This window comes from Schistocerca serialis, chromosome 8, assembly GCF_023864345.2.
Source record: "Schistocerca serialis cubense isolate TAMUIC-IGC-003099 chromosome 8, iqSchSeri2.2, whole genome shotgun sequence".
Taxonomy (NCBI): domain Eukaryota; kingdom Metazoa; phylum Arthropoda; class Insecta; order Orthoptera; family Acrididae; genus Schistocerca; species Schistocerca serialis.
Window position 1 is genome coordinate 301,965,219 of NC_064645.1, and position 13,254 is coordinate 301,978,472.

Genomic DNA, 13,254 nt, shown 5'->3' on the forward strand with positions numbered 1-13,254 from the left:
AGAATAATGAAGAGAAGCTCAATAGCTGGAACAAATTCCAGGCAGAACTGAAGCAACAGTCTCCAACATATCTCCTTAGAATTGAACTATTGAAGAAAAGACCCAACGTCATAGGGAAGCGACCTAGACGTAAATACAGGACGTTTTCGTCGTATGTCATGCGACGAATCCGAATGTGACGGAAGCCGAGAAAATCTCACACATGATGAAAGGAGACGCAGAAGACTTTTACAAAGCTCTTCTAGACAGGAACGAAAAAACGGCAGAGGAATTCATGAAATGAATATCAGGAGAAGATTCTGACGATAGAGGTATAATCAACTGACGAATGCTGTTCCAGTGGTAGTAAGAGATCATCATTTGGCTAGAGGTACCGTCTTCGCCTAGTAACCAAAGCGTTCCAGGTTGGAAACACCGTGGCCTAACTTCTGAATGAAAGTCATCAGTCCACATCTCGTGGTCGTGCGGTAGCGTTCTCGCTTCCCACGCCCGGGTTCCCGGGTTCGATTCCCGGCGGGGTCAGGGATTTTCTCTGCCTCGTGATGACTGGGTGTTGTGTGCTGTCCTTAGGTTAGTTAGGTTTAAGTAGTTCTAAGTTCTAGGGAACTGATGACCATAGATGTTAAGTCCCATAGTGCTCAGAGCCATTTGAACCATTTGAAAGTCATCAGCAGTGTTGGTCTAAGGTTTCCAGCATAAGATGTCATCCTCATTCTGCCAGCAGTCTTCTCAAAAAGGGTGGAGAAGCGGACAGAGGTTCAACGCAGTCGCCCTTGGGATGTGAAACTGCCATTAAGAGGCGAAGGAAACAGCAATAATCAACAGCATGAGGGCGCAGAGGGCAATTCAAACCACTGCATTAAAGACATATAACAGAACAAGTGGCCTGTAATTGATAAAGTTTCATGATGAACTCTCCACTGGAAGAAGATTCCTTACTAGTTTCCTATTCAAATCTCCGGGAGAAACTGCCAATATGGAGATGACCATGACAAAATGAAGGAATAATCAACAAAAGGTAGTTTTCTACAAATACGGGCCCGAAATATCAGAAGGTTGAACATGGTAGGGATACTACCAAATCGCAAAGGGGAAATAGTATAGGGTGGGTTGTCGGTAAAGTGAATTTAAGAGAAGACCAGGATTTCTGGTCTGATGACTGTAGGGTAATATCAACAGCACCAGAAAATGGTATAACTGGAGAAGGGTTTGTTATGCATGGGAAGATAGGACAGAGAATAAGATATTGTCAGCAGCTCACCGATAGTTTGTACTCATCAGAATCGACAGAAAACTAACGCAGACAACAATAATTCAGGTATACATGCAAACGTCGCAAGCAGAATACGAAGATATATAGACGCTATTGGGGATATTACACGGGTAACATAAAGCGAGATTTAAATGTAACAGTCTGAGGTTTTGAATGTCACTGTAGGTGAAATTGGTAGAACATACGATTCGTAGTAGGGATCAGAGAGGGGAATGACTAATTGAGTTCTACAACAAATTTCGGCTGGTAATAGCGAACATTCTGTACAACAATCACAGAAATAGGAGATATATTTTCAAAAAGCCCCGGGATACGGCAAGATTAAAGTTAGATTACATTACAGTCAGGTAGAGATTCAGAAATAAGGCAACCTATTGCGAGGCGTACTCATCAGCAGATGTAGATACATCACAATTTAGTAATGGTGAAGAGTAAGCTAATATTTAAAAGACTAGTCAGAGCGCAAAGAAGTGGGACATGCAGGTACTAAGGATGAGCTTGAGAATGTACTTAAGAATGAGCCGGCCGAAGTGGCCGTGCGGTTAAAGGCGCTGCAGTCTGGAACCGCAAGCCCGCTACGGTCGCAGGTTCGAATCCTGCCTCGAGCATGGATGTTTGTGATGTCCTTAGGTTAGTTAGGTTTAACTAGTTCTAAGTTCTAGGGGACTAATGACCTCAGCAGTTGAGTCCCATAGTGCTCAGAGCCATTTGAACTTAAGAATGAATTTAAGAATGAAATAAACAGGAACTACATTGAAGCTAATGCGATATGACTGCATGAAAAATGTGAAGAAATCGAAAAAGAAGTCATTGTTAAAATGACAGTCTCGGTATACAGAAAAGTCAAAATAATATTTGGTAAAATTAAAAGCAATGACGGCCAACATTAGGAGTGCGTTGGGAATTCCTCTTCTCCGATGACGTCATAGAAGAAGAAACAGCAGTCTACGAGGAAAAGATAGGGCAGCCAGTATTAGTTTTAGAATTTAGAACAGCTTGATAACATGCTATCGTAATTTCTAAAATCACTCGCTGAAATGGTTACAGCCGGCCAGCCGAGCGGTTCTAGGCGCTAGAGTCTGGAACCACGCTTTCGCTACGGTCGCAGGATCGAATCCTGCCTCGGGCATGGATGTGTGTGATGTCCTTAGGTTAGTTAGGTTTAAGTAGTTCTAAGTTGTAGGGGACTGATGACCATAGAAGTTAAGTCCCATAGTGCTCAGAGCAATTTGAACCATTTTTTTTAAATGTGTACAAAAGACTGGCGATATACCATCAGACTTTAGGAAAAAACATCATTCACAAATTTAGAAGATAGCAAAGGCTGACAAGTGCGAGCACAACCAACTTTAACAGCACATTCATTCAAGTCACTGACAAGAATAATATTCCGCAGAATGGAAAAGATAATTGAGGATCTGTTAGACGACATCAGTTTGGATTTAGGAAACTTAAAGGTACTAGAGAGGTATTTCTAATGTTATGGTTGGTAATGGAAGCCAGGCTGAAGAAAAATTACGAAATTTTTACAGGGTTTTTCGCCTTGGAAAATGTGTTTCTCTATGTAAAACGGTGCAAGAGGATCGAAGTGCGAGAAAAATGTGGATATGCTGTAGGGGAAGATGGTTAATGTGCAGCGTGTGCAAGAACCAAAAGGGAACTATACAACTGAAAGATCGCGAACGAAGCGCTCGGTTTAAAAAGGGTGTAATACAGCGATGTAGACTTTCGTCACCACTGTTCAATCTATGCACCCAAGAGGCCGTGGCGAAAATAAAACAAACGTTCGAAACCGTTTTAAATTTCAAGGTAAAAGAATATCAATGATTAGCTGACGACTTTCCTACCGTTAGTTACAGCGAAGAATTTCTACAGAATGTGTTGAACGGAATGAATAGTCAACTGAGTACAAAGTGTGGATTGAAAGTAAACCGAAGAAAGACGAATGTAGTGAGTAATAACCGAAATGAAAACAGCGAGAAAACGTCATAACTGGTGATCACGAAATAGATAATGGTATTCCGCTATCTTTGGCGAGTTTCTGAGCACGGACGACATACAGCTACTTCGCGTCAGGAGCCGATCCATGCGGCGAGTCGTGTTCACCTACCTGTTGTCGGGCGTGATCTCCTCCATCGTGTACGTCGCCACACCTATCAACGCTGACGGACTGCCGTTGCGCCTGGCGCTGCCATACGACTCTTCGCGCCCTCTCGCCTTCGCGGCCACGTGGCTCTACTCTGCCTACATCGTCTTCTGTATAGTCATAGTGACCATGGCTGCTAACTCCTTCAACATCAGCCTAATGGTTCAGCTGCGGGACCAACTCGATTTGCTCAACAAAAATCTTCGCTGCCTAAACTACAGAACCTCTCGCATGAAATCTTCTTCGCTCCAGCGTCTCTCTACGACAGATGTAGAGCGCACAGAAGACCTAATCCACGACGTTCACTATCGGCTCCGAAAGAGCATCATTCATCATCAAGCAATCATAAGGTATGAATAAATATGTATCTAAGACAATTAGAAACCCAGTAAAGAAAACTTTCCGGAATTCATGCAGGTTGCATCTTAGATTATTCTTAAACGGTACTTCCACGTATTCCACTGCTCTAGAATTTTGTATTCTCTACTTCAATTTCAGGGTTACGCCGCTCTCAAGTATAAATATTCGAAGCCACGGCATGCTATACATGTAAGTTAATATTTAACTGTATCATTGTCCGGTTCTGCTGCACTTGCAAGGGTCACTCCAAAAGAAATGCACACTATATTTGTAAAAATACAGTTTTCATTCTGCATCTGTGAAAGTTTTGCAGTGTGTAGATGCATCCTTCCCACTTGTTTTCGAACTTAGTTCAACCTGTTGCCGTGTGTGGCTCCGTCACAGCATGTCCTCAAGATGGCTGCTACACTTGACGTTCGTCAGAAGTAACGTGCTGTCCGAGAATTCCTGAGCCGTGAGAACGAGACAGTGGGAAACATCCACAAGAGGTAGAAAAAGGCGTATGGAGATTAAAAAAATATTCAAATGTGTGTGATATCTTATGGGACCTAACTGCGAAGGTCATCAGTCCCTAAGCTTACACACTACTAAACCTAAATTATCCCAAGGACAAACACACCCACCCATGCCCGAGGCAGGGCTCGAACCTCCGCCGGGACCAGCCGCACAGTCCATGACTGCAGCGTATGGAGATGCTGCTATCGATCGCAGTACAGTTAGTCGCTGGGGAAGCAGGTTACGTGATGGAAGCGGGCACGGCAATATTGAGGACTGTCCTAGCAGCGGCAGGCCTCGTACTGCACACACTCCAGAAAATGTGCAGAGAGTTAACGAATTGGTGACAGCTGACAGACGCATCACAATGAACGAATTGTCACGATATATTGGGATAGGGGAACGAAGTGTTTGCAGAATACTGAAAGTGTGGCGTTAAAAAAGGTTTGTGCCAGGTGGGTTCCCCAGGATGTTGACAGTGGCTCACAAAGAAACAAGAAAAACGATATGTAGCCAACTTTTGGAACAGTACGAGAATGATGGAGATGAATTTCTTGGAAGAATTGTAACAGCTGATGAAACATGGCTCCATCATTTTTCACCAGAGACGAAGAGGCAATCAATCCAGCGGCATCATACAAATTCACCAAACAAAAAAAAAATTCAGAACCACACCTTCTGCTGGAAAAGTTATGGCTACGGTGTTTCTCGATTCCGAAGGACTTTTGCTTGTATACATTGTGCCGAGTGGAACCACCAGAAATTCTGGTGCATATGTGACGACACTGAAGAAACTTCAAACTCGACTGAGTCGTGTTCGACCACATCGGCAAAAGCAGGATGTTTTGCTGTTGCACGACAATGCACGGCCACATGTCAGTCAAAAAACCTTGGAAGCGATCACAAAACTCGGATATACAACTCTGAAACACCCGCCTTACAGTCCTGACCTGGCTCCATGTGACTATCAACTCTTTCGGAAACTGAAAGACTCTCTTCGTGGAACAAGGTTTCAAGATGATGACTCCCTTGTGCACGCTGCCAAATAGTGGCTCCGACCGGTTGGTCCAGAACTTTACCGTGCCGGTATACAGACGCTGGTTCCAAGATCGCGTAAGGCAGTTGAGAGGAATGGAAATTATGTGGAGAACTGAAAATATTGTTCCTAAAGGATGTATCTACACAGTGTAAAACTTTCAAACATGTAGAATAAAAGAAGGAGTAAAAAAAAAAAATACTGTGCATTTCTTTTGGAGTGACCCTCGTAGTTCCATTTCAAGCATTACCTGTCGTCAGTGACAAAAGTTAATTCGTAAAGTTACTTGCCTAGTGATCACGTTTGTTGCTGGCACTGAAGTATATCACCATGATTCAACAAACTGTTAGACGATTGAAAGAAAAAATTAATTAACTTCTAATTTGTATACATCATTTCGGAATTTGTATCTGAGTACCACATATTTGTAGAGGGATTCATTTACAATTCATATTAATAATAAATCGGCAGACTCTTTTTGTAAATCAAATATACATGAAGAAGGGGTTGTATTATACACAAAAAATTACGAGTCCAAATCCACTGAAACCGGATGATTTTGCAAAGATCAATCACTGGAAGCTTGTTACGGTGTTTTTCTCCTACCTCTCTGTCTATAGACCCAACTGAGAAGTTGTCAAATATTCCTACATATAACTGAGCTGGTAAGCGATAAGATGATAAACTTCAATCCATTGATTGACCATATGCGGAAACCAAAATAGTCATTAATTGAAAATTTGTTCATTCTGTACAATAACTGACATTGATACTTCTTATCAGAATTATGTGAAACAGAAATATATGAACATACTTTATTTTTCAGATGAAGCTGATAATGATCCAAATCGAAAGTAGTTATTGAAGTGAATAAAAAAATTTCAATCAGCGGTTGTTCACCTCACAGACATGATTGGCTCCGAGCACTATGGGACTTAACAGCTGAGGTCATCAGTCCCCTAGAACTACTTAAACCTAACTAACCTAAGGACACCACAAACATCCATGCCCGAGGCAGGATTCGAACCTGCGACCGTAGCGGTCGCGCAGTTCCAGACTAAAGCGCCTAGAATCGCTTGGCCACTCCGGCCGGCGCACAGACAAGAGATAGAATATGGTAGAATGCAGCAGGTGTTAATATAAATAGTATACAAAATTATTATAAAACAAGCTATTTCGAAATGTTACTTATAACTAGAGTTCCTCAATGGTTTTCCAGTCGGAATTATGTAGGAAAACAGAAAAGTAACAGACAAAGCACTTAATAAATGATGTAAATAAGTAAATATTTGTCCACACATGAGATGTCTCCCTAACTGTAATTCGTAGCTATCCATCTTTACTTACTTGCTGACCACAGTGAAGTTGTGTTGTATAAAGATTGCACGCAGCATAATTTGCAGCCAAGAACGGTACTTCAGGTAACAAGTAATGGCCGCCATTGGTAATCGAACCTTACGATGCAGCATTTCAGCAAAAGCTTCCAGTTTCATAGAACCACTTCTGCATACCAGTGACCTGAGACATTAATCTGCCTTATCGAGACTTCTGCAGTTTCAAAAAATGATGCTAGACCACAGATTGACTGTGGCCACTGAATGCTCTTCAGATACTTCTACAGTGACACAGCGACACAGTCCTTTCAGCAAAGTCATGTCTGAGCAGCTGCATTTAAACCCCTACAAGACCAAAGTACAGGGTCAGTCAGTTGGGTAGCAAAGCGACGTCCAGGATGCGTTCATAATCGACGTGGTAAGTGAAGCTGGCGTCACTATCACTATTGGACGTAAAACGTCTGTCCTCCGTCTGATCACCTTACCACCAGAGCAACACAGCATCTCACGACTTTCAGCGGAGTACGATGCTTCAGTAGCGCCATCCTTGCCTCTGCGTAGGTATCAACAGAGGACTTCTTCGCCCTTTACCACTGAGGGCGGAGTTCAGCTATACGTACAGTGAAGCAGTTACAGCGTGCTGTCCACGCTACAGCTGATAACCCGAGGCTTCCCGTGACACTCGTCGGCACGCACAGGAATCTCTCGCAAGCACTACCTGCAGAGCTGGAAGGTCAACACATGAGCAGATGCTGTCATTATTTATCCGCCTTGCTAGTCGTCGATGGTAGCAACTTCAAATTTCAATGCCTGTAAACAAGCTGTAATAAAGAAGTTCTTGCATCGACGAACTGCCTTTCCTGCTGTTCTACACAGGAACATAAAGTCAGATATCGTAAAGTAACATTCTTAGTGAGCCTTCATCAGGTTATCTCCACAGAATATGTGGTTTTTTCAGTTCAAGAATCGCACTACATAAAATATAAAGTACTAAACATAGCCAGTAACTATTTTCTGTGGTTTGTCACAAGCATTTGTTGGGGAATCACAGTATACTTTTAGACGAGTTCAAATGTTATTGTCTCAGATTGCTTGTTGGTTACTTGTTTTCCGCTGTTTCAACTCATAGAATACAGCATCATTTTCAGTAATCCATGGAGTGTAGACAGCTTCTTCGTGAATGGCAAATAATCTCCAGAGGTATACAACTCTGCTTTTGTCCATTTATATATAGCTTCAACTGTTGCATAACGATGAACATAAAACGGTTCACTTTTCTATGCATGCCGGTATTAAATTCAATCTCAATGCATCTTCAGAGCTTTTGTGTGCATATAAAATCTCCTTCAATAACATACATGGGTTCTTTGCAAACGAACTACGACAACTTACGCAGTGCATGCGTGATCGAACTTCACATGGCCCGGCCTCATCATTGCATACACTGCTGCACAGAAAATGAATAAACGAAACAACAGAAACTCAATTGTGACAGATCATGTTAAAAGTGTATGCTCTGCAGATTCTGCATTACTGATAATATCCGAATTTCAGGATTAAAATATCAAGAAACTACACGTAAGGAACCCATCATTCGATATTAGCATTATACAAGGTGAGTCGCGTAAGACGTAATACCCACATTATTGCGTTGGCGATTGCACGTATTGTAATGGTACTTTGACTACCGCGCCTCCGCCAATACAAAGATATAATTTACGATCGCGCACGCAGAAGAGCGCTGCGCCAGCGACCGATTTTTATAAATAATTTTGTTCGTCTTTTTACTTTTTGCGTAGGTTTTTGTTTTTAACAACTAACTGATTACACTCTCTCTCTTGTCTTCGTACGAAAGAAGTGTATTTTTCGGCGATGTGTTGAAAGTGCTTTTGGGTGGAAATTAAAATTATATTACAAAGCGATGTTGTTTCAATAGTGATTCGTGGAGGTTATCGCCAAATTTGTAAATTGATCATGACAGTGACATCTTGAAGAAGTTTTCAACAGACGGAGAAAAGTGAAAGACGGATCGTCCTACAAGAGAAATTAGGAGGACAGCCATGAAGACTATATTGTAATTAATACTGCGTATCTAACAAGAATATAGGATAAATTTCAATTAGTTTCTGATGCTGTTTCCGTATAGTCGCTTTTTGTAGTGTTGCCGACCCGGTCTGCCATGCACGGTCAAATTACAGCACGATCTCAATCAATAATACGAAGTCCGCCTTATCCGTAACTGAAACCACCAAAATTCAAAACCCAATCAGATTTTCTATTTTATATTTTTCACGGCAAAACCCCGAGGAAAAGGAAACACTACAATTGGCATCCTGGTGACAGGACTAACAATCTCCGGACTTGATACAGGTGAAATTATTATAAATTTTGGACATTTCATCTAATTTTAACCACTTAATAGCATCCGAAAGTGAATTTGGACTAAGTCTCATTCATTTCAATTGTAATGTTACGTGCATGAAATTTACAACAATATTGTCTTCCCTGTTATTAATTAGCGTTAATTTTCGTTTTCATGCTGTGGAAATTAATTTTGTAAAAAAAAGGGAAAAGGATAACGTTCCATAAAATAATTTGCACGGACGCGAAAGAAAAATCTTGGATTGAAAACTGTATATTTGACGCTACATTTGCAACATAAGACTGAAGAAAAAAAAACATTGGTGAGTACAGAAATTTACATTTTTTCCAGTTTCAAGTAGCCCTCTGTACTTCCTTTATTCCGATCCATTTATTTCGAAATTATTTTTTCAAATTGCAGTTAAAATTGATTTAGTATCATTGCAAATGATAAGTGAAGAGCATATTCACAGTCATTTATTTGTGAGAGGGAAACTTCAGTACCAGTTTAATAATTCAATTTCTAATTAAAAATCATATAGAAATATCCATTTCCATAAGAGAAATTTCAGATTTCAACATATCATATTTTAATTTTTTTTTTTTTTGCCATTGGAAAATTTTATTTGCAATTAATTACGAAAACCGCAAGATGGACGCTAGACGCGTAGAAATTGTTTCCACGGACGAGCTTAGTGAAAGTGACACATTGCAAAACATGTCCGACAGTCAAATGAATATTGAACTTAATTGTGAGGATGTTCAAGACCTAATTTTACTGGATCGATTAAGACAACAACCCCTATATTTAAACAGATATACAGGCGAATGGAGAGTGAGTACTATGCGACAAAACGCGACACTGACAACGTCAACTTCAGAACCAGACATCAATCAGACACGAAAAAATGACGAAACTAAGACATAGGACTCTGACATGCTCAACCAGATTCTGAAGTTACTTGGTGACCAAAACAGAAAATTTGACAAAAGATTTGACGCTTTAGACGAGAAAAATGACAATTTGTAACGTGACATTGGGAAATTTGACACTAAATTCGATGAACTGACACGGGACGTAAAACAAAATTTTGAAAAACAATCGACACAAATTGCCGACTTGACAGAAACTACCAGTAGTCTTGAAAGGAAATTTACTGACTTATCAGACAAGGTTACGAGACAAGGAAAGGTATTTGTGGAATTCAGTGACGAGACAAAAACTGACTTACAACGATATAATGAGAAATTGTTAACAGTAGTTTTTGAACAACAGAAAACCAGTACCCAAGTTGACGAATTACGACAGTCACACAATTCCGTAAAAACAAACTAAGAACACTTAGACCTGAACATTACAGACCTTTCTGACAGATTAAATGATATAACATTGGAGCAGAAATCCTTACAGGAAAAGTTAGAAAAACTTGAGGACAGAGCAGATGTAGCATCTTTAAAGAATGACACAACTCTAGCAGAGAAAATTGTACATGAATGCAAATTATGTGATGATTATTTAGATGAGAAGTTTGAGACAATGACACAGATCATTTTAGATAAGACAAAGGGACAAGTAGAGGGAGATACAGATAATATTCAGAAAGAGGTACGTAAACTTAAAGAAAATGTAATACCAAGTTTGTCAGTGATACCAAAACCCAAAACAGGCAACCAAAACACAAATGAGAATAATGCTAGACCCAGCACACAGCCGAAAATAGAATTACCAATGAGTGATACAAATCCCAATGAACCATTTTCAATGCTACCACAAGATCAAAATTACTATCAGACATCACCACATACTAAGCACAGTTTGACACAAAATGCAGGACCCATAATACCATCAGGAGTAGCTGATGAAACATTAGTACGACATGAATACTTTCAGATTTTCATGTGATGAGAAAGACAAAGTGCATCCGATTGTTTTCATCCGCTCTTTTGATGGTATTTTCCCGTGACATTGGTTAGAAACCGATAAAATTCGATATGTTACAAATTTGTTACGTGGAGGAGCAGCTAAGTGGGGAGCAGCAATGAAAAGACGATGTTTAACATTTGAACAGTTTGAACAAGCATTTCTTGAGGAATTCTGGTCGATCACAGAACAGAAAAGTTTAAAACGAGAAGTGTACAATCCAGAAATTTACAACCCGAAGAAAGAGAGTTTACGTCAATACTTTGAATGCTACCTAGACAAAACATTATATTGGACAAAACCACCAGATTTACCAGACGTAATTAGAACACTTAAAAGCCACTTACCATTTCCTTACTGTGATAAATTAATAGAAGTGTCCAAGGACAACATAAATAATTTTTTCAGTTATGTTGATGAGATAGATGTTGTTTACAGAGATGAGATCAGGAATTTCAATCAATTGTATCTGATCCATCCAAGCAATTCGCGTACGCACAACAGAAATGACAGAGGCAATTGGAATCCGCTTCCAACACAACAACAAAACACTCAAAGAAACAATTCGCACTACACTGGGACAAATCCATTCAATATTAGGAGAAACAACTAGCAGCATTGGCAAGGAAACAGTAATTATTACTATAATGGTTATCTGAACAGTAATTACAATCAGAACAATAACAGTTATATTCAAAATAAGAACAACAGAAGAGGGAACCGAAATCATAGATATCAAAGAAGAGAGGATAACAGTTACCATCCAGGATATTTTCAGAGAAACAACATCCAACAACATCCAAACATGTATTGCAGGAATAACAGTAATGACAATACCAGTTACAGTCATGGGCGAAATAATGTATGGGGAAATCACAATGGACCACCGCTACGACACATGCAATACAGCAACCCTCAATTCCTACCTAACGGAACTCCCAATGCGACGCGAGCTAATGTCAACAACCAAACAGCTGATACTTGGGTGACGCGCGACAGAAATGTAAATATTATTGAGTTGGGAGATGAACCCAACCCGCAGCAACAACAGAATTTGCCGGAAAACGAACGACGACCGAGCTAAGCGCTCGAGTTACGGTCGATAGGGAGCATAGCGCCACGGAACCGACGATTTGTTTTCTCCGATATGATGACAGTAAGAAAATAGAAAAAGAATTATATCAGGATGTAGATTTTAATAGTACCAGTAAAACAAAGAAGATTATTCAGGCTATAACACGAGTTATGATTGGTAGTTATGAAGTGGAAGTAATGTTAGATACAGGAGCAGCAGCAAGTGTCATTTTAATGTCCTTATATAATGAACTCAAACAAATAATGAACATACAAACATTGCCAGTACAGAAGTGTCACATTACCAGTGCCACCGGTAACAAATCAAAGAATGTGAAATTTCAAGGGCTAATTAACTTCACATTTTCAAATATACCACTCAATTACAGTTTTCTGGTAGTAGACAAATTAGTTATGCATTGCATATTAGGAATTGACTTTTTGAATTAATATCAGGCAATCATAGATTTAGGAAAAGGGAAATGTCATTTAACCATAAACCAACAACAACTGACAATAGAGTTAACACAGTGTAAAAACTTAAACAGTAAACAAGGTAAGTTTGAACAGCTACATTTTGTGTATCCACCAGCAACAAACATATGTGATTTAACTTTTAATGAAGCTGTAGTGCAGGGAATTAAACCTAATGATTTATATGAGAAATGCACAGAATCTGAATATCTGACAAAGGATCAACAACTTGAATTACTTGAAGTTTTGCAGCAATTTGCTGAGGTACTTGTGGAGAAACCTGGAATTATTAGAGGCTGTACTTATGAGATGGATGTTAAACCACACAAAACATACTGTAGAACATATTATAACATTCCTTGGTCAAAGAAACCCGCAGTTTTGAAAGAGATTAAAAAAAATGCAAACTTGGGGTATCATTGAAAGGTCACATTCACCATATTGCAGTCCGATTCTAGCAGTTAATAAAGAGGATGGTAGTGCTGGACGCACGAGAAATTAACAAAGTTATAATCCCAATCAACACACGACGTATAAATTTGGAAGAACAACTTTTAAAATTTCATAATGTACAGTCTTTAACCCATATCGACCTCCGCTCATCGTTTGGCAGGTGAACCTCCATAAAAACAGTCGTAAATACACTGCATTTCTATGTGAGGGACGTAGTTATCAATTTTGTGTTCTACCCTTTGGTCTACGAGTGAGTGCTGGAGTATTTATTGAAGGCTTAGATGCTGTTCTTGGACCACAATTGTTATCGCAAATCACAGTTTATGT